Consider the following 18,323-nt stretch of genomic DNA (forward strand, 5'->3'; position numbering starts at 1 on the left):
GGTTAATGTGTGAGTTAAGCAAATTGATAAATTGGATTGGTGGGTGGGGCAAAATGGTGAAACAGAGAGTAGACAAAAGGGGAGGTGACTGCAGCTGTGGCAGCGAAGTTATTGTTGAGACCAAAGAGAATTTGAGAGTTTTAGTTATTAAGAAGTTATAATTGACTTTAAAAAGGTTTTAGCTATGTGATTAGAATTGAGGTATAAATATCCACAAGTAATTTGAAGGTACAAGGTTGTAAATTCTCCACCAATATGTTAAATAGGGGAAATTGTGTGTGACCTGCACATTAGGTGTTATGTTTGTATTTCTGCCACAGTTGAGTGACTGTTATCTGTGTTTCAAGTATGGGCTGATTTCTCTCCTAAAGGAGCTAAAGGGATTTGAAGAATGCCTCTCTGCACCCCAGGTCATTAGGGAGAATGAAAGGATCATAAAGGAAGCAGATGAAAGGCTTCAATGAGGGGAAGAAACCATCTGAGTTGGAGGAGGAGGGAAGATGACCTTTGTAAAGATAATGTAGCATGGAAGACTGTCACACAGAGGGGAAAGGGGTAAGAAGACAGCTGTACACTTAAAGCTTAAAAACAAAGACAAGGCTTTTCTTGAAAAAGAGAGATCTAAAGGCTCTGAGGGGTAAGAAGTTGCTTGTTCTCCTAAAGAATGTTATAAAAAAACCTCAGATCCACACCCTCTTAGGGGAAGAGGAAGAGGAGGAGAAGAGTAGTAGTCCTAGGTGATTCTCTACTCAGAAGTACTTAGGCAATTATTTTCCAAGCTGATAACAACAGTAGTAATGTCTGCTGTATTCCTGAGGGTAGATATTCAAGAAATAAAAGAAAATATCCCAGATTCAATGCATGAAAATTGCCCCCTCTTGGAGACTCATTTAGGTACTATGACACTACCAGGAGAAAGCTAAAAAGTTTTACCAATGGTTATGAAGTCTTGAACACAAAACTGAAGACCATCATGGCACAAGTTGTATTTTATTCATTGTTACCCATCCTTATGCCCAAGGGATGGATGTATAAGAGAAACATCAAGAAGTGAACACCTCATTCAATCAAGAAACATTTATTAAGAACCTATTGTGTGCCAGGATCTCTGCCAAGCAAAAGAGATACAAAGAAAGGCAAAAGAGAGTCATTGCCCTCTAAGAGTTTACAGTCTAAGGGGGGACAACCAAAAACAAGCAAATCTACGCAAAGCAACCTAAGTATAGGATAAATAGGAAATAGGTAATAGAGGTCAAGAATTAGAATTAAGAGGATTTGGGGAAAACTTCCTGTAAAAGATGAGGTAGTAGTTGGTACTTAAAGGAAGTCGGGGAAGTCAGTAGGTGAAGTTGAAAATGGAGAGCATTCCAGGCATGGAGGACAGCCACAATGCCCAGAGCCTAGAAATGTAGTGTCTTATTCAAGGAATAACAATGAGGCCAATATTCCTGGATTGAAGAGTATGTAGAGGGGAGTAAGGTATAAGGAGACTGGAAAAGTGGGAGGGGCTAGGTTATGAAGAGATTTGAATGTCAAACAGAGAACTTTGCTCTTGATCATGGAGGTAATAGGGAGTTACTGGAGTTTATCAAGTAGGGGAGTGACATGATCAGACCTGCACTTTAGGTGGCTTCATGGAGGATGAATTGGAGTGGAGAGAGACTTGAGGCAGGCAGATGCACATGCAGGTCATTGTAATAATCCAGGTGTGAGGTGATGAGGGCCAGCACCAGGGTGGTGACAGCAACAGAAGAGAGAAGAAGGAAAATATGAGTGATATTGCAGAGGTGAAATTGACAGGCCTTGGCAACAGCTTGTATATGACTTGAAAGTTGAGTATAACTTGTAGGTTGTGATCCTGAGGGACTAGGAGAAGGATGTTGCTTTCTATGGTCATAAGGGAAGATAGGAATGGGGAGAAGATTTAGGGGAAAAGATAATGAATTCTGTTTTGGACTTTAAAATGTTCACTGGACAAGTAAGTTTGAGGGTTCTGAAAGACATTTGGAAATGTTAGATTAGAGGTCAGCAAAGAGGTTAGGGCATGGTAGATAGATTTGAGAATCTTCAGCATATAAATGATAATCAAATCCATAAGAACTGCTGAGATCACCAAGTAAAATAGTATAGAGCAAAGCTTCTTAAAATGTGGGTTGAGATCTCATATGGGGTCACATAACTGAATGTGGGGATCACAAAAAAATTGGCAGCAGTAAAAGGTTATGTATACCTATTTTATATACCTATATACCCAGGGTCTTGTAAAAATTTCTCAAGCAAAAAAGGGGTTGTGGATGGAAAAAGTTTAAGAAACCCTGGTCTAAAGAGTGAAGAGAAGGGGCAGGTAGGTGGCGCAGTGGATAGAGTACTGGCCCTGGAGTCAGGGGTACCTGAGTTCAAATCCGGCCTCAGACACTTAACACTTACTAGCTGTGTGACCCTGGGCAAGTCATTTAACCCCAATTGCCTCACTAAAAAAAAAAAAAAAAAAAGAGTGAAGAGAAGAAGGTCCAATAGAGAAGAAGCGTGAAAGGCACATATAGTTAGAAAGTGTGATCTGCATGAGGATCCAGCAAAGGAGACTGAGAAGGAGCAGTCAGTTAGGTAGGAGGAGAACCAGGAGAGACTGGTGTCCTAAAAACCTAGAGAGAAGAGGCTGTTAAGGAGGAGAAGGTGAGCAATAATGTCAAAGGGTGCAGAGAGGTCAAGGAGAATGAGGATTAAGAAATGGCTTTGAATTTGGAAACTAAGAAATCACAGGTAACTTTGAAGAGAGGTACTTTGGTGTTATGATAAGGTTAGAAGATGAATTGTAAAGGGTTAAAAAGATGAAATTGTAAAGGGTTAAAAGGAGAAAAGTGGAGACATCTATTGTAGATGGCCTTTTGAGTACTTTAGCTATAAAAGCCAAAGAGATATAGAACAATAGTTAGCAGAGATGAAAGGATAAAGTGAGGGTTTTTGTTTTTTGTTTTTTCAGAATGGGGAAGAGGGAATGTTTGTAGCCAGTAGGGAATGAGCCAGTAGAAAGAGAGAAAAACATTGCATAAACCAGCATGATCAGTATTGATTGTTGGTGCTGTTAAAGAATCACTTTTTAAGTAAAGTATGTCTGTTAATTCTTTTTTTTTTTTTTGGCGGGGCAATGGGGGTTAAGTGACTTGCCCAGGGTCACACAGCTAGTAAGTGTCAAGTGTCTGAGGCCAGATTTGAACTCAGGTACTCCTGAATCCAGGGCCAGTGCTCTATCCACTGTGCCACCTAGCTGCCCCTGTGAATTCTTAAAAAAGAAAGAAAGAAAAAAAGAAAGAAAAGTGGAAGGCCAGCTTATCGAGATGAAGGAAGGGTTAGGTCAAGCCAAAGAGGTGACAAAGAAGATGATGTTTGAGAATGGGATTTATGTTTTTAGATCACAATGTAGGGTAGAAAGATTTTAGCCAATGATGGAAGAAAACTAACAAAGGCTGATAAGAATGTATTTGCTGGGGCAGCTAGGTGGTGCAGTGGATAGAGCACAGGCCCTGGAGTCAGGAGTACCTGAGTTCAAATCCGGCCTCAGACACTTAACACACACTTACTAGCTGTGTGACCCTGGGCAAGTCACTTAACCCCAATTGCCTCACTAAAAAAAAAAAAAATGTATTTGCTAAGTGTTTTCAGAGGTTTTAAGATTAAAAAAAAAAGTATGTTGGGGGGTGGGAGTGGGGATATTGCTTGTGTATATTCCCAGATATACACAATGGTGTTACATACTACTGGGAGCACCCTCAAATAAGGAAGAAGAATGGCATCTAAAATACCCAGAAATTCACAGGAGATAAAATCCAAGAAAGGATCCAGTAGTAAAAACTCATGATCTCAAATGTCTATACTCAAAATTTAGACAACTACCTAGAGGAATTAGGGGTTCTATTAGAAAGAAGAAATTTTTACAGCATAGTTATTGTTGAATGCTTGGTGAAATGAAACACATGACTGAACCAATGTGTTGGATGGATATATCTTATTTTAGAATATAAGGTTAGACAAATGGATGAGGTTTCATTGTATATTAAGAAGGTATCTTCATGTGAGGACCAACCAGAGAAGTGAAGAATGATAAAAAGTATTTGGATAAAGGTCAAAGGAGAAAGAAACAGAAGTGATTTTATCACTGGAGTAGACTACAGACCAACTAGACCAGAAGAGGAAACAGATAAGTTTTGGAAATAAAAGGCATAGTGCAGAGGCATGATATTGTGATGGCGGAGATTTCCATCATCTAGAAATTTGTGGAAGCGTTCTCCCTGCCAAAGACAGAATAGTTAATTACTCCTCAACTTGTCAATGATAATTTCATTCTTCAAAAAGTAAAAGAACCAATAAGGGGAAATTGTATTCTGGATCTGATTCTCAATAAGAGGGAGGAACTGGTTGCTGAGATAGAAATGATAGAAACTTTGAAGAGAACTGACAAGTCTATCCTAGGGTTTGTGAGGAATGAAAGAAAACTGGGTATGGGATGATAAGGACCCTAGATTTTGGGAAAACAGATTTCAAAAGGCTCAGGGAAAAAACAGGTGGGATCCCATGGAATAAAATATTTTGGGGAAATCAGCCCAGGAGGGATGGAAGATAATCAAGTATGAAATTCAAAAGATGCAAAGGGAACTGAAGAGGAGGAAAAAATGGGATTGATACGAAGAGATAGATGTAGATAAAAAAAGGACTCACCAGCCAACTTAATCTTTAAAAAGAAATGTACGAAAGATGGAAGCAAGACCAGGTAACAGAAGATGATTATAAGGACGTAGCACAATCCTCTAAAATGGTATTAAGCATGCTAAAACTTGGAATGAGCTGAGAGAAGTAAAAGAAACTAAAGATAACCAAAAGAGCTTGTTTGGTTATATTGATAGATGGAGGGTCAAAGAAAGAAGATGATCCCACTGTACCCTTGTTAGACATAATCTTGTATATAATCTTCAGTTCTAGGCATTTTCATTTAAGAAAAATATTGATAGAGTGTGTCCAGAGAAGTCCAACTAGAATGGAAAAGGGTTTGAGCCTATCCCACATGAAGTCTGGCTAAAGAAACTGGGCATGTTTAGCTTAGAGAAAAGGAAAATGGGAGAGAGAGGAGAAGTTTAATAGTTGCGTTCAAGTACTTTGCTTAAGGTGATTGGGACAATGATAACTGACAATAGAAACAAGGCAGAGTTGCTTATTTTTAAATTTTACTTCTGTTTTCCCTTCAAAGTAGAAGGAAAAGTTTACAGTCAAAATGAGAATACAAAAATAACTAATAGAGAATTGATGGCCAAGATGTCACATAGTCCAGATGAACTATCTCCTAGTACCCCTAAGAACTGGCAAAAGTAATTACAGAGCCATTCTGTAATATTTAAGAGATAATAGTTAATTATAATACTTAATGATAATTAAGTGACATGTAAGAGGTCATGGAAAATGGGAGGGATACCACAGGGTTGAAGAAGGGGAAATATCCCAATTTTCAAAAAAAGAGAACAAATTCTGCAAACTACATTTCAGCATGCTTGATTTTGAATCCTGTGGAAATTACTGAAAGTATCATTAAAGAAATAGTTGGCAAAATCTAGAAAGTGAAACTGTTATTTCAAATAGTCAGCATGGGTTTAACATAATCAAGTCATGACAGACTAATTTAATTTCCTCTTTTTTTTTTTAAGCTAGATGACCAAATTAGTAGTTGAGGGGAATGCTAGAGATATAGTTTGTTCAAATTTTAGTAAAGCTTTGGATAAAATGGAGAGATATGAATTAGATGAGAAGTCCCCTAACTTTCTCCATTCTTGGTGCCCTTAGTGTCTCAGTAATTTTTTCAAGTCACTGCTAGACCAAAAAAAAAACACTTAGTGGTTTCATTTAAGTAGTTAAGCCCAAACAACTTAATAAATATTTATGTACTAACAAGTTAGTAGCCTTTTTGTTTTTCAGGGCAAGGAGGATTAAGTGACTTGTCCAAGGTCACACAGCTAGTATCAAATGTTTGAGGTCAGATTTGAACTTAGGTCCTCCTGAATCCAGGACTAGTGCTTTATCCACTGTACCTAGCTTGCCCCCAGTAACCATTTTTTAAAAATACACACAAATTGAATTTGTTTTTATTTGTAAATAATCAGTTACTTACTAATGGTATGCATGCTTTTGTTGGGCACTGCACAGCTTCTCAAGCCTTGGAATAAGATTAGCTATGACTACCCTCATATCTGTTCCAAATCAATTTTCATATGAGACTTGCTTTGATCACAGCAATCACCAAAAAACCAGCTTCACAAAAATATGCCTTCATGAATGAAAAGTTGCTAGTGTAGCTGAAAATACATAAAACAAGGAGAAATATCAAACATTTGAGAATGTCATCAAGAGGAATGTAGGACAACATAATATTGGAACCTTGTGATCTGTGCAGTGTCTGATAGATGGAGAGATGCATTGTGTTTCCCTCAGAAGGTTGAGAAACATGGGATTAGATGACAACAATTGGATAGATTGAGAAATGGGCAAAGAGTAGTTGTTAATGGCAGGAGGTCATCGGTGGAGTGCCCTGAGTGATCACTTTTGCCCTGTGCTATTTAACATTTTGATCAATGACTTGAATAAAAGCTTACATAGTAAACTCATCAAATTTGCAAGTGACACAAAGCTGAGAGGGATAGCCAACACAGTGGATGACTGAGGCAGGATCCAAAAGGATCTTGATAATTAAAGCCATGAGCTATGTCTAATAGAATGAAATTCAATGGGCATAATGTGAAGTCCTGCTCTTGGGTACAAAAATCCAACTCCACAAATGGATAGGGGAGAAAAGGATAAAGAAGCAGCCCTTCTGAAAAGGATCTCGGGCTTTTCTTTGGTACTATGATGCAGCAGTCAATACATCTCATGCAACCTTGGGCTGCATTAGGAGAAGCATAACTTCTAGGAACATGGAGGTGATAATTCACTGTACTCTACCCTTGTTAGACATCATCTTGAATATCATTTTCAGCTCTACCCACTTTTATTTAAGAAAAAATGTTAATAAGCTAGATTGTGTCCAGAGAAGTCCAACTAGGACTGAGAAAGGTTTTGATTCTATTCCACATGAAGACTGGTTAAAGGAACTGGATATATTTAGCTTAGAGAAAAGGAGAATGGGGAAGGGAGGAGTAGTTTAATAGTTGTATTGAAGTATTTGGAAGGCTCTCATATAGAGGATGTTTTAAACTTCTGTTTCGCCTCAGAGGGCAGAAACAGAAGCAAAGCCTGTAGCTGAACACAACAGGAGCAAAGAAGCCAATTTTGTCATGATAATATTTAGGAAAAACAAAACAAAACAAACAACTAGAGCAGTTAGGCAGCTAGGTGGTGCAGTGGATAGAGTGCCAGGCCTGGAGTTTGGGGGACTCACCTTGATGAATTCAAATCCAAGGCTCAGACACTTATTACCTGTGTGACACTCGGCAAGTCACTTAACTCTGTTTGCCTCAGTTTCCTCAAATATAAAATGAGCGGGAGAAGGAAATTAAAAACCACCCCAGTATCTTTGCCAAGAAAACCCCAAATAGAGTCATAAAGAGTTGGACATGACTGAAATGACTCAACAACAGAGCTGTTCAGAGTGGGATAGCCTGATTCCAAAGGTTACTTCTCCTTGGAAGTTTTTAAGCAGAGGATTAGTGATCCTTTGTGTATAGATTGGGTCTGTATCAGTTAACCACTGAGATCCCCTTAAACTCTCATGTGCTAAGCACTTTGCAATATGTATGGGTCAAGAACATTTTAGAGGGATAACCTGAGAGGTTATCCAGTACAATCCTTCATTTTACTGATGTAGGAATAGAAGCCTAAATCAATCAAGTGACTTTCCCACAGTCACACAGCTAAATGTTGGCAGTGCCAGGACTAGAATCTGATTCTGAACTCAGTGATCTTTCCATTACAGAATTAAGGAAAATCTTAGGTCATCAAATCTGACTCATAACCATAGTAAGAATCCTTTTTGCAATGTCCAAGATACAACTGAGAGACTCACATATCTCCCAAAGTAACCTATTCTATTTGGGGACAGCTATAAATATCATGAAAATTTTCCTTATATTTAGCCTTATATTTTCCTCATATTTCTTTGAAATCTGCCTCCTTTCCACTTTCATCTATTGTTCCTAGTGTTAAGGAGAATAAGTCTAACTCCTTTTCTCCAAGGCAGTCTTTCAAATACTTGAAGACAGCTGTGATGTCTCCTTCTCCATTCCTCCTCCTTCCTACCCTACAAAGTCTTCCTTTCTTAAGGCTAAACACTTCCAGTTCCTTCAACTGATCCATATATGGCACCTTAGGGTACCTCACACACACACACAGACACACACAGACACACACACACACACACACACACGATATTAAGTTTCCATATATGTTTTTAGTCTAGCATCACATACATGGACATTTTTTTAGGATGTTTATCCATTTCTGACAAGTATAAATTGGAATTAACCATATGGGTTATTGAAAAGAACTAGAGAGGAAAAGGCATAAATCACCAGAAAATAATGGAAATAAGTGGTGTCCTCAAAGCTTCCTGGAAACTGAGATATTAGCACTCAACTAGAGACTTAGGTTTGACAATTTCTCCCTAACCTACCCCTCTCCCCCATATTTATGACTTTTAATTATGACCAAACAGGGAATGTGCAAGTGATAGATACTTGTTAAGTTAAATTGTTTTCAGTTGTGTCTGACTCTTTGTTACCCCATTTGGGGGTTTCTTGGCAAAGATACTAGAGTGGTTTGTCATTTCCTTCTCCAGCTCATTTTATGGATGAGGAAACTGAGGCAAATGGGGTTAAGTGACTTGCTCAGGGCCCCACAGCAAGTATCTGAAACCAGATTTAAACTTAGGAAGACTCATTTTCCTGACTGCATCCCTAGAACTCTATCACTGTGCCATCTAGCTGCCCTAATAGATCCTTGACAGTTTATATAAAGCACTAGAAACTTCTTCATATTCTCTTTTTTAGCATCCTTATTTGATAAGAAGTATTATTTAATATGATTTCCTCCAGTTATATTTCTCATTCATTTTTCCTCCCTCATCTTTGTCCTTTTTTCTTTTTCTTCTTTTTTTTTTACTTGAAGACAAAATGGCAGTAATCGAATCTACCATTTATGGTGAGGTGGCTTTGAGAAGACACACAGTCAATGCTATCATAAAAGTAGAATGGTATTTTAAGTCCCATAATTTTTCTGCATTTTCTATGCAAAGCACTTAAATAGTGAGTCTTTTTCTTCCTCCAAATGGAATAATAGAAATTTATTAGGAAGGACATTGCTAAGAGGGTGAGAATTCAGAGACAAGGCACCTGGTTACTGAAATGACTTTAGATCATGCCAAGTGAAGATGGTTGAAAAAACTGATGGTATTATCAGCAAAGACAAGGGTAGACAATAGGGGGAGGAGATAGGATGTTTTAAAGTATTTGAAGGGATGGCTCCCAGGAGAGAGATTTGAGTTATTCTGCTTGTTCCCAGAGGTCAGAATCAGTAGTATAGCTGAGTTCCAATTAGTGTGAATAATGAATCACCAGTATTATTTGAACGTATTCGGACTTTCAGACACTATTAGAAGTTATAATTATGTAAAATGTGGTAATTGGTTCCAGCCCAATGGAAATATGCAGTACAAATTCAAATAATGTGACCCCTTCCGGGGGAACTCTATTCTTTGCACTAATTGGGACCTAGTATAATCAGTGGGAGAGGAAAATGTAGGTGCAATGTCAGTAAATACTTCCTAACAGTTAGAACTATCCAAAAATAGACCAGGCTTTCTGTGGAAGTTGTAAGTGAGCTTTTTCTCATTTCAGGTATTCAAATAAAGCCTAGGTGTTAACTTGCCTGGTATATTGAAGAGGCAATCCCTGTTGAGGTATGAGTTTGACTAAAGAGTCACTTAAGTCCCTTCCAAATCTGGAATTCTGAGAAAGAATGGCTATTGGAGAGGGAGCAGCAGTGCCTTTCAAGGGAACCATGGGGGCCTAGCCTGAAATAATGACCACAGCTGCTGCTGCCTAATGCGCCTGCCATTGTTTGGAGGTCCAGCTCTTTGGCTTTGTCAAGCATTGTATTACCAGTCAGCCCTGTCTTGGCTGCTACTAACCATGTAGCCCAATAGGAATAATATTAAAAACATTCACTGAGTGTGCTAAATGCTTTACACAATCCAACATGCTGTTTGCAGTTTATAAATTAAGCACCATGGAAGAAGGCATTCCATTTATTTTTTGAGGCATTTGATTAGCCAAAGCCAAGTAGAAGACTCTAAGTACCTAGGAAGGAGATGACTAGCAATTTATACTCTCAAATTTCACTGATTTCTTTGATTTTCTATTTTTATTGCAAAAATTTATCCATAGATAACCGCCGTTTTGTACTTCCACTTACCATTTTTAAAAAATAGTTTATTTAGTTGAAGAAGCTACTGGAATATTATTGAATTTAGAATTGGAAGGACCTTAATGACTACTTAACCCAATATATATTTGAAAAAATCTTGACTACAACATACCAGACAAGGATCATGTAATCTTTGCATGAAGATTTCCAGTAAGGAAAATACCACCCCTCCCAAAACAACCTGTTCCACTTATGGAAAGTTCTTTCTATATTTATTTAAAATTTTTATTTTCAGTTCCAAATTCTCTCTGTCCCTCCAGCCCCTCCCCCACTCGTTGAGAAGGCAAGCAATACAATTCTTATTATACATGTGAAGTCATGCAAAACATTTCCATATTAGCCATGTTGGGGGGATGGGGGAAGGCGAGAAAAAATTAAAGTGGAAAAAATATGCTTCAATCTTTACTCAGAATTTATCAGTTCTCTTTCTGGAGGTGGACAGCATTTTTCATCATGAGTCCTTTATGAAGAGTTCTAATTGTTAGAAAGTTTTTCTTGACCTCAGACTTAAATTTATTTCTCAGTAATATTCATTCAATGTGTCTGGTCTGGAGCCAAACAGAACAGGTCTATTTCCTCTCCTCTATAGGGCAAGACAACTATTTTGTCCCCTCCCCACCCCTCACTCCCTGTGAATTTTCTCTCCTTTAGGCTAAACATTACCAGTTCCTTAAGTCTACCTTAATATGATATACATTCAAGTAGCAGATAAGACTGAACTGAAACTTAAGAAGATTAGGACATTTAGTAGTTGAATAACCCTGGAAGAGGCTTGTCCTCCACATGCCTAAGGCAATTAACTGCCTAAGACTAGTCTCTCTTTTTTTTTTTTTTAGTGAGGCAATTGGGGTTAAGTGACTTGCCCAGGGTCACACAGCTAGTTAAGTATTAAGTGTCTGAGGCCGGATTTGAACTCAGGTACTCCTTACTCCAGGGCGGGTGCTCTATCCACTGTGCCATCTAGCTGCCCCCTAGGACTAGTCTCTTAATCACAGAAATAGTAATGTGCCTTGATAAAGGAAGCTACCATACTGGGAACTACCTACACTGAAGACTACAGGATAGTATTTGAAGAGTCAGTAGGGGTTAAGTGTAATCAGTCATCTTCCTCTATGTTAAAAAAAAAAAAATGAATAAAACTATATACCAGTGATAAAATAGACAGTCTTTTCTGGGGCTCTGGTTTTGTCATCTTGTTTGCTCAATAGAGAAATTGGTTCAAGGAAGTTAAATCTGAATTGATCATTTAGAGCTTATTTATATATAATTATTATATTATATATTTATATAAATATAAATAATATATTATTTCAAGGCATGGAAAGAGCTTAGCACAAAGAATAAGAATGGGAATAATCATCCTGCCCTCTCCCCACACCCCATGTAGATGTTTATCTTATACTTGCAATAGGAAATCTGGAGACTGCGCTATCTCTCTAGAACTTACTCTTTAGAAGTAACAGAAGAAAGCTTTATTTTACAAAATAAATCCTTCTCCATTGGATTTGAAAGACTCTAATTCAGAAAATATATAAGAAACCCCTTCAATATATTTTTATTATATATTGATGCACACATATGTAAAAGGTACTTATATATGCATGTATAGAGACAGAAACAGAGAGACAGAGAGAAGTCTAATTCCTTGTATTATACTTTAAAATGTATATGTATTATATACCCTATTGTAAGTCCTCTAAAGCAGTGTAACGATTGGAATGACGCCACCTGCCGGAGACTTACTGTAGAAGAGTTCCACCCATGAAGCGAAGGTCTTTGAGAGCAAGACTAGGAGTCTTTTCTTTGTTGTCAGGAAGTGACGCGGGCGAGTGGGAGGAGGAAGGAAGAGACTGGCGCTCACTCTCGCTCTCTTTCCTGGGGACTCTGGCAGAGAAGAGAGCTAAAAATGCGCTCTCCCTTTAATAGATAGGAATCTAGGCCTTTCTCTCTCTCTTTATCAAATTCTTATTCTCCTTAATAAATGCTTAAAAGTCTAACTCTTGCTGAAGCTTATAATTGATTGGCGACCACTCCTTAGATATTTTAGACAGACTAGCTAGAATTTTAGCCCCTTACAGCAGGTAATAAATCTTAAAACAAAATTAAAAAATAAAAAAAACCTTTAAAGGTTCAGCATCTAGCATGTTGTCTTCTATGCATTAGATATTAATTGATTTAAGTGAATTGAATTAAACTGACTGTTCCCCAAAAAATCACACCCACTGTTGCCACCATCAAGGAGAACAAAAATGATGGGGAACAGGTTTTAAAGGCAATTCTGAATAAGCTTCCAAACTCAAAATTTCCAAAGGAGGAACCTACATTTATTAGTGCTAAAAGCTGACTGTGGGGAAGATGTGAATCCCAAACCTCTTCTTTCCATTGCCAGGTGAGTCAGAACCAGGATGAGGCCAGCATTGGCACTCTTTGCCCTCTCCAGTTTGCTTAGCCTGTCACTGAAATAAATTATGAGAGTACATCATGGTATCATCTGCCAGTTTGGAAGGTCAACATACACGAAAGCCTGGCTGTGGGCATAAAACAAACCCTTACTCAGGAGACTAGGCCTCTTTGGGAACTGTGTTATGCTATACCATTCATGGATAACAGGTGGGGGATCTGGGCACCAGTTGTTTGGATATTTTTTCCATTAGTACCACTTGGAGAGGAGTTCTAAAAAATAGACACTACCTCTGACTACAATGGTTTCTTGTTAGAGATGCTAAAATGTCAGTTCAATGGATGGTTGCAACTCATTGTCTTATCTACTCTGTGGAATCCTATATCTAAAAATATCTAGAGAACTACTGCCATAAATGACAGCTTCCTGTGTCTGATTAGGATAGTAATACCCAACATTTCTTGGCTATGAAGCTTGCTATCACTTGCTTTCACAATATATGGCATTAATTTTTTTTTAAACTACAACTGATTGACTTTCTTCAACCATTCAAATATCTGGGATTTAATCAAGATGGGTTTCCTTTCAAGCAGTGTAGATTACAATCTCCCTAAGGACCTAGTGTATGATCTTTTAAAATCTCTAAGGTCAAAAAAATCATTATCCTGTGACCAACCTGGTGATGAGTTTCACTGAATTGATTTCAGTTGGTCCATATATCATGGATATCACTAGTAACTGAGGAGGACTTCCCAGACTGGCAAGACCTACTGTCTTTAAACTCTGCTGGAATCAGCATTAGGTATGCAGGATCACTTCCACGTCACAATGAAGCATTGGAGGAAGACTGGAATTTTCCTTGAAAATTAATTTAATTTGTAAAATTTCCAATTAGCCTTCCAAGTAGTCAGATATACCTCAAAGTATCATATGATCAGGATTTGAAATCACTGGTTCAGAGAATCTCAAGATGAATGGAACCTGGGGTCATCTAGTTTAATGCATAATGGAATGGAACAATATCTCTGTCAAACAACCTTTCAGACTCTACTTAAAGACTTCCATTCGTGGAAAATATACTGCCTTCCAAGGCAACCATTCTCCTTTGGAAGGCTTTAGAGTACTTTTGCTTACATTTTTTTTTTTTTTAGTGAGGCAATGAGGGTTAAGTGACTTGCCCAGGGTCACACAGCTAGTAAGTGTTAAGTGTCTGAGGCCGGATTTGAACTCAGGTACTCCTGATTTCAGGGCCGGTGCTCTATCCACTACGCCACCTAGCTGCCCTGCTTTTTGCTTACATTTGCTTAAAATTCTCTTTGATCTGTCCTGGCATCCAGTTTCTTGCTCACTTTGGCTAATTTTGCTCTTGCCTACTTACTGGTCCTTCTAACCTGTATAAATGGATAAAAACAAGAGTGAAAAAAAATAAAGATTCAGAAATTGTTACAGCTGGAATTGACCTTAGATAGTATATTACTTATTTCATATTATGCCATTTCTGTGAACTGTTCTCCTTCCATTCTTTGTCCCCTTTTAGCATTCCCTCCATTGAATCTCTTCATTTCTTCCTGGAAATCAAGAGTACTGCCACATTACATTTGAGTGCTTACAGCAACAAACATCAATCTTAAATTGAGCCATTAGTAACTGTTACCCTTTGGGGACAGTCATTTGAACAGTTCTGAATCCACCTAACTTCACTATTCAATCTATCTTCCCATCTTTTCCCCAAGAATACCATGAGAGATTTTATCAAATGTTTTAATAAAATCTACGCAGACTCCATCTACACCATTCCCCAAATCCACCAGTCTAATAAACTTATCCAAAAACAAAATGAGGTAAGTCTGGCCATTATCTGTCCTTATTTAAGCCATGGTGGTTCTTTGTTACCAGTGTTCATTTTTTTTAATATTCACTAACTCTCCCTTTACTAATAGCAATCAGGACTGGAATTTCACTGATATGGGGAACTGGGAAGTAAGGAAACTCCCTCTGGGAATCCAGTTGCATCTTCTCTGGGATTTAAATCTTAGTGAGTTGCCTTGAGCACTGGGAAGGTTGCGTGCCTTAGTAAGGGTCCTCCAGGCAGTATGAATGAGAGAAAGGACTTAAATCTGAGTGTTCAAGGGTTCAAGGTCAGCTCTCTATATACTATGCCACATTACCTCCCATTAATAATATGTCCTAGAAACAATACCAAAATTGAACTTAAATTCAATGACCTATGGCTTATCAACTTTATTTTCTTCTACCTTTTGGAAAGTAAGATATCTTCCCTCCTCTAATACTGAAGTACTTATTTCAGTTCCACAATATTTCAAAGATCACTTACTATGGCTCAGCAATCATGTCTGTTCAGGATATGTCAGCTAGGCCAGGTGACCTGAATTCATTGAGAGCAATTAGACACTATTACTATTGATTTACTTATCTTGGATTTGCACTCCCCATTTGTGACTTTTGTTCTATTCTTTCAACTTGAAAGATATTTCTTCTTGGAAGAAAAAAAATAGAATTAAATGGGAATTGAGTCTTGATTTGTTGTTTGTTAGCATTGTCCCAATTCAGTTTCCTCTTTTACTCTACTTTTTTCCCATCTACATATGGCTTTCATACAAGTTGTTCCCAAAGTCTTAGTGTAGTTGTAAGCTTTAACAGTTAAATATTCCTCATATACATATTAACACAACATAACAAAACATAAATCTCTCTCTATATTATTTCATGTTCTTTTTTTTTTTTTTAAGTGAGGCAATTGGGGTTAAGTGACTTGCCCAGGGTCACACAGCTAGTAAGTGTTAAGTGTCTGAGGCCGGATTTGAACTCAGGTACTCCTGACTCCAGGGCCGGTGCTCTATCCACTGCGCCACCTAGCCGCCCCTTCTCTATATATTATTTATGTCCTTTTGGTTGTCCTTAGCTTTCTTCACCAGCCTCACCTCAGTCTGTACTTGACCACTCATGACACTGTAATTTGAACAGAGTGAAAGCATTAAAAACTGGGAAGCATCAGGAAATACTTCTGTTGGATCTGAGTTAAGCCTTTAAGGAAGTAGCAGTTCTAAAAGGTGGAGGTAGAAATGGAGCATGTTCCAGGCATAAGCAACAGCTTGTGCAGAGGCATAGAGCTACAGTGCCATGTTAGGTTCACCAAATAGCTAATAGGCTAGTTTGGTTGGAATTTAAATGAAGGAGAGTGATAAAAAAATAAAGGTAGAAAAGAAGATGGTGATCAGATAGTAGAGGGCCTTGAATATCAGATTGAAATTTTATTTTATCCTAGAGGTAATAGGTAGCCACTGAAGACCTTTTAGCAAGGGAGTGACATGTTAAGACCTGTGCCCTAGGAAAATAGCTGGTAGTTGTGGAGAGGAAGGATTCTGGAAGCAAAGAGACCAATTAGCTTGCCATTACAGTAGTCCAGGCCTGAAGAGAACAGGTGAGGAAGTTCTGAACTAGGGAAATAGCTATGTGGTGGGGAATAGAGATATATGGATAGATGTGAAAAAATCTTGGAATCAATAAGACCTAGCAACTGATGGGATAAAGAAGATAAAGAGGAATATGATTCTATAGTTACAAGCTTGCCTGATAAGAAGGATGTTGGTACCCTGAATAGGAAAAAGGGATTTTTCAGGAGAATTTAGTGGGGAAGGTAATATGCTCTTTTTTTTTTTTTTGGACAGTTTGAGTTTGAGCTACCTATCTAGCATCCAGATGGAGATGTTGAATAGGTAGTTGTTACTAAGACGGAGCTGAAGTTAAAAGAGATTAATGATTAATTTGGGGAGTCTCCTATGTAGAGATAATAAGTTAGTCCATGAGATGAGATAATCAAGAGAGAAGAGAAGAGGACCTAAGACAAAACCTTGCAGAACACATGCACCTAGATGTTACAGATAGGAGACAATTCAGTAAGAGACAGAAAAAGATCAGTTGTACTGGTAAGAGGAGAACAGAGAGAATGCTGTCATAAAAACTTATGGAAGACAGGGTCATCAGGTAGTTAACAATTTCAAAGACGGGATAGACCAAGGAGAATAAGACTGAAAAGAGATTACTGAAATTCACAGTGATCGAATCATTGGTAATCTTGGGGAGAAGAAATGTTGGTTCATTGGTAGCCTTAGAAACCAAAATACAAGGTGTTGAGAAGTGAATGGGAGGTGAGGAAAGAGAGGAAAAGCATACATGTGACTCTGGAAGTTTAGCGTGGAAAGCAGAGAATAGAAAAAGGATGATAACTCAGGATAAAATAGCAGGTTGTTGCTGCTTTAAGAATGGACAGAGGGGGCAGCTAGGTGGCACAGTGTCAAAATTTCTGTAATTTCTCTCAGAAATTGGGTGGGTTTTTTTTTTGGGGGGGGTTGCTACTGAGATTATGTCTCTATGACATAATATGTATATTGTCTCTATGATTCTTTCCCTTGATTGGAAAGCTATCTTTTGCAGAACAAGAACTGTTGTTATTGCTTACAGTTTACTGTTACAAGGAATGACCTGAAAGATAAACTGCTTTAGGTTAAGGTGCTTATTACTTTACTATGAAACAGTACATTTAAGTTTTCTTTTGGTTTTATTGAAGTCTTTGGTTTTTAAATCACATTCTTACCCATACATACACCACCACCAAACAAACATACATCTAGACCCACACTCAAACCCCATCTCCACACAAACCTTCCCTTACAACAAAGAAAATGAGTTAAGAAGAATGATCTGAAACAGTGACCATGTCTGACAGCACATGCAATATCACTTGTCCATAGTCTCCATCTCTATAACTAGGTAAAGTAGGATGATACATTTCCTCATCTCTTTTCTGAGTCCAAGGTCATTCATAATAACTAAACAGCAGAACAGTACATTTTTAAAAACAAGCTCTGAAGTTTATTCATCAATTAGCATTTTTTATTTTCAATTTTATTTATATATTTTGATTTTCAGAGGTTTTATGTTTAGGGTTTTTGATTTATTCCTTTTATAGTTTTTTTTTCCAGTTTCATGCCCCATTTATTTGTATGTTCTTTCTCTCTTATGTTGATCAAAGCGTTTAGAGACATAAATTTTCCCCTAATGGTTGCTTTGGCTGCACTCCAAAAGTTTTGGCATAACATCTCACTGTCATAATTTTCTTTGATGAAATCATCTATTGTTTCTATGTTCTCTGACCCAATTTATAATTATATTATGTAGACGTCATTTAAATTTGAAGGCTGTTTTTCAGATGCCCTTTTAAAATGTATATATATATATATATATATATACACATACATATATATGTGTGTGTGTGTGTATATCTATATGTATCTATGTGTGTGTGTATATATACATATACGTACATATATATATATATATATATATATATATATATATATATATATATATATATATATATATATATATATATATTGCTTTGTAAGGATTTAACCTTTTTACTTTTATGTATTTCCTTGTCAAATTT

At 37.5% G+C, this 18,323-nt stretch overlaps 1 protein-coding gene across 2 annotated transcripts in view; it reads left to right on the forward strand.

The window, feature by feature from the left end:
- LOC122749945 (norrin cystine knot growth factor NDP) overlaps positions 1 to 18,323 on the forward strand; it is a 57,498-nt gene that overhangs the window by 11,463 nt on the left and 27,712 nt on the right. Inside the window, exon 1 of one of the 2 annotated variants that reach the window (XM_043996556.1) lies at positions 15,619 to 15,650. The exons of the other annotated variant lie outside the window; for it this stretch is intronic. The gene's annotated coding sequence lies outside the window, so the exon portion shown is untranslated. Of the gene's footprint in view, positions 1 to 15,618; positions 15,651 to 18,323 lie in introns of those variants that run through there. 2 annotated transcript variants of the gene reach the window in all.

Source organism: Dromiciops gliroides, chromosome 3 (assembly GCF_019393635.1).
Source record: "Dromiciops gliroides isolate mDroGli1 chromosome 3, mDroGli1.pri, whole genome shotgun sequence".
NCBI lineage: Eukaryota > Metazoa > Chordata > Mammalia > Microbiotheria > Microbiotheriidae > Dromiciops > Dromiciops gliroides.